The following is a 5199-nucleotide window of genomic DNA, read 5'->3' on the forward strand; positions in this document are numbered from 1 at the left end:
CCTAACCCTAACCCTCACCCTCACCCTCACCCTCAGGCTCACCTTAAACCTAATCCTAACCCTCACCCTCACGCTCAACCTAACCATTATCCTAACGCTAACCCTCACCCTAACCCTAACCTCCAACCTAACCCTAACCCTAAACCTAACGCTAACACTCACCCAAACCCTAACACTCACCCAAACACTTACCCTCACCCTAACCCCAACCCTAATGCTCACCATAACCCTAAACCTCAGGCTCATATTCACCCTCAGCCTAACCCTAAACCTAAGCCTAACCCTATCCCTAAACCTCACACTCACCCTCACCCTAAACCTAAACCTAAGTCTCAATCTCACCCTAACCCTAACCAAAACCCTCAACCTAAACATCACCCTAAACCTAACCCTCACCCTAAACCTTAGCCTAACCCTCACCCTAACCCTAACCCTCACCCTCACCCTCACCCACAGGCTCACCCTAAACTTAATCCTAACCCTAACCCTCACCCTCAACCTAACCCTCACCCTAACTCTAACCCTCAACCTAAACCTAACCCTCACGCTCACAGTCACCCTCAGCCTAACCCTAAACCTAAGCCTAACCCTATCCCTAATCCTCACATTCACCGTCACCCTAAACCTAACCCTAAGTCTCACCTTCACCCTCAACCTCACCCTAACCCTAACCCAAACCCACAACTGAACCCTCTCCTTCACCCTCACCCTAATACTCACCCTCACCATAAACATCACCCTAACCCTAACCCTCACCATTGCCCTCACCCTAGCCCTAACCCACATACTACACCTAAACCTCACCATGAACCTAACCCTCAACCTAACCCTTATTCTTACCCTAACACTAAGCCTAACCCTAACATGAAACCTCACAGTAACAGTAAACCTCACCCTAACCCTAACCCTCACCCTAAACCTAACACTACCCCTCACCCTAACCCTCACTCTGACCCTAAACCCAACCCTAACCCTCAACCTCACCATCATCCTAACACTCACCCAACCTTAACCCTTACCCAAACCCTAACCCTCATACTCTCCCGAACCCTAAGCCTCACTCTAACAGTTACCCTCATCCTCACCCTAACCCTCACCCTAACCATAACCCTATCAGTCACGTTCACCCTCACCCTCACACTCAGCCTAACTCTAAACCTATACCTCACCCAAACCCTCAACTTAACCCTAAACCTAACCCTCACCTTCACTCTAACCCTAACCATCACTGACAACCTAGCATTCACCTGAAACCTAATCCAAATCCTAACCCTCACCCTAACACTCACCCTTACCCTCACCCTAACCCTCACCCTCACCCTAACCCTAACCGTAACCCTACCCCTAATCCTCACCCTAAACCTAACCCTAACCTTCACCCTAACCTTTAACCTTACCCTCAGCCTAACCCTCACACTAACTCTAACCCTCAACCTAACCCTAACCCTAACCATCACCCTCACGCTCACCCTAACTTTAAACATAAACTTAGTCCTAACAGTAACCTTCACCTTTACCCTCACACTAACCCTCACCCTAAACCTAAACCTAATCCTAACCCTCACACTCACCCTGTCCCTCACCCTAAGCCTCACTGTCACCCTCACGCTCACCTTCACCTTAAACCTAACCCTCACCTAAAACCTATCCCTCACCCTAAAAATAAACCTCATAATCATCCTCACTCTCACCTCACCCTAACCCTAAACCTAACCCTAACCCTCAAACTAAACCTACCCTAAGCCTTATGTAACTCTAACCCTCTCATGCTAAAACTCACGCTAACACTTACTCTCATCATAAATCTAACCCTACCCCTAACCCTCGCACTGACCCTATCCCTTACCCTAACCCTAACCCTAACCATAACCTTCACCCTAACCCTCACCCTAACCCTCACCCTAACCCTAACCCTCATCCTAAACCTCACCCTAACCCTAACTCTATCCCTACCCTAAAGCTAACCCTAATGCTCAATCTAACTGTAACCGTACCCGTCAAACTAACTCTCATCCTAAACTTAACCCTAACCCAAACCCTTACGTTAACACTAACCCTAACACTCAACCTAACCCTAATCCTCACCCACACTCTCAGCCACATCCTCAGCCTAAACCTAACCCTAACCTTAATCCTCACCCGCATCCTAACTCTAACCCTAACCTTCACTCTCACCCTCACCCCCATCCTCACCATAACCCTAACCCGAACCCTAAACCGAACCCTCACCCTAACCCTCATCCTAACCTTCTCCCTAACCCTCATCATAACCCTAACCCTAACCTTTACCGTAACCCTAAACCTCATCCTAAACCTCACCCTAACCCTAAACCTATCCCTAACCCTAACGCTAACCCTAACGCTCACACTAACCATAACCGTACCCCTCAACCTAACCCTCTTCCTAAACTTAAGCCTAACCCATACCCTCACGCTAACCTTAACCCTAACACTCACCCTAACTCTAATCCTCACCCACACCCTCACCATCACCCTCAGCCTAACCCTCAGCCTAAGCCTAAACCTAACCTTAACACTCACACTCACCCTCACACAAACCCTAACCCTAAGCCTCACCTTCACCCTCAACCTCACCCTTACCAAAACCCTAACCCTCACACTAACCCTAACCCTCACCCTAATGCTAACCCTCAACCTAAACCTTACACTCACCCTAACACTAAGCGAAACCCTAACACTAATTCTGACAATAACCCTCAACCTAAACATCACCCTATCCCTAACCCTAACCCTAACCCTCACCCTAACCCTAACCCTCACACTCACCCCCAACCTCAGCCTAACCCAAAGCCTAAGCCTAACCCTAACCCTAACCCTCACACTCACCCTCACCCTAACCCTAAGCCTCATTCTCACCCTCACCCTCAACCTCACCCTAACTCTAACCCATACCCTCAAACCAACCCTCACCCTCAACCTCACCCTAACCCTCACCCTAAACATCACCCTAAACCTAAACCTCACCCTAATCCTCACCCTTACCCTAACCATCACCTTAACCCTAACCCTCACCCTAAACCTAAACCTCAATCTAAACATTACCCTCAACCTAACACTAAGCCTAACCCTAACACTAACCCTCACTAACCCTAAACTTCACCCTAACCCTAATCCTCACCCTAACATAACCCTAACACTCACCCTAACCCTCAACCTATCCCTTAATCGCACCCTAAACCTAACCCTAACACTAACCCTCAACCTCACCCTAAACCTCACCTTAACCCTAACCCTAACACTAACTCTCAACCTCACCCTCAACCTCACCATAACCCTAACCCTCACCCCAACACTTACCTTCACCAAAACCCTCACTCTAACGCTAACCGTAACGCTAAACCTCACCTCACACGCAACCTCACCTTAACCGTAAACCTAACCCTAACCCTAACAATAACCCTAACCCTAACCCTAAACCTAATCCTTACCCTAACCCACACCATCACCTTCACCTTCACCCTAAACCGATCCCTAATCCTCTCCATAACCCTAAACCTCTCCCTAAACCTAACCCTCACACTCACCCTAACCCTCACCCTAAACCTTACCCTCACCCTAACCCTCAGCCTAACCCTAAACCTAACTCTAACCCTCACCTTAACCTTCACCCTAAACCCAACCGTAACGTTAACCCTCAAACTAACCCTGAACCTCACCATAACCCTAACCCTGCCCCTCATCGTAACCATCATCCTAACCCTCACCCTAACCCTAAATCTAACCCTAAAACTTACCCGCACCCTAACACTCACCCTCACACTCACCCTAAGCCTCACCCTCACACCCACCCTAACCATCACCCTATCCCTAACCCTCACCCTAACCCTAAGATTAACACTCACCCTAATCATAACCCTCACCCTCACCCTCACCCTCACCCTCAGCCTAAACCTAACCCTAATCCTAACCCTAACTCTAACCCTCACCCTAACAATAACCCTAACCCTAACCCTAATGCTCACACTCAACATAACGCTAAGCCTCATACTCACCCTCACCCTCAGCTTAATCCTAAGCCTAACAATAAAGCTAACCCTAACCCTTACACTCACCCTCACCCTAAAACTAATCCTAACCCTAAACCTAACCCTTAACCTCACCCGCACCATAACACTCACCCTAACCCTCACCCTAACACTCACCCTCACCCTAACCATCAACCTATCCCTAACGGTCACCCTCACCCTAAGCCTAAGCCTCACAGTAACCCTAACCCTCACCCTCACCCTCACCCTCAGCCTAACCCGAACCCTAATCCTAACACTAACCCTCACCTTAACCCTCACCCTAACTCTAAACCTAAAACTCACACTCACCCTAACCCTAACTCTCACACTCACCCTCACCCTCAGCCTAAACCTAAGCCTAATATTAACACTAACCCTAACCCTCACACTCACCCTCACCCTGAACCTAACCCAAACCCTCAACCAAAACCTCACCCTCACTCTCACCCTAAATATCACCCTCACCCTAAACATCACACTAAACCTAAGCCTCACCGTAAGCCTTAGTCTAACCCTCACCCTAACCCTCACAGTCACCCTCAGGCTCACCGTAACCCCAATCCTAATCCTAACCCTCACACTCAACCTTATCCTCACCCTCACCCGAACTTTAACCCTAACAATAACCCTAACCCTAACCCTGAACCCAACCCTCAACCTAACCATAAACCTCACGCTAACCCTCGCCCTCACCCTCACCCTCATCTTAATCCTAAGCCTAACCCTAACCCTCACCCTTACACTCACCTTAACACTAGTCGTAACCCTAAACCTCACCCTAACAGTAACCCTAACCTTCACCCTTTCTTTATCCTCACCCTAAACCTAACCCTCACATTAACCTTTATGCTCACCCTAACCCTAACCCTACTCTTCACCCTAACCCTCACCCTAATTCTAACCTTAACCACTAACCTAACCCTCTCTCTAACCCTAACCCTAACCCTCACCCTCACCCTAACTCTCACCTAATCCTCACCCTAACCCTAACCTCTACCTAACCGAGACCCTCACCCTCAACCTCGCCCTCATCTTTAACCTAACACTCACCCTCACACTACCCCTCACCCTAACCCTACCCCTAATCCTAAACCTCAAACTCACCCTCACCCTCACCCTCAGCCTAACCCTAACTCTAAAGCTAATCCTAAACATAACCCTCAGCATAACC

Source organism: Dipodomys merriami, unplaced genomic scaffold, assembly GCF_024711535.1.
Source record: "Dipodomys merriami isolate MVZ:Mamm:240054 unplaced genomic scaffold, mDipMer1.0.p SCAF_352, whole genome shotgun sequence".
NCBI lineage: Eukaryota > Metazoa > Chordata > Mammalia > Rodentia > Heteromyidae > Dipodomys > Dipodomys merriami.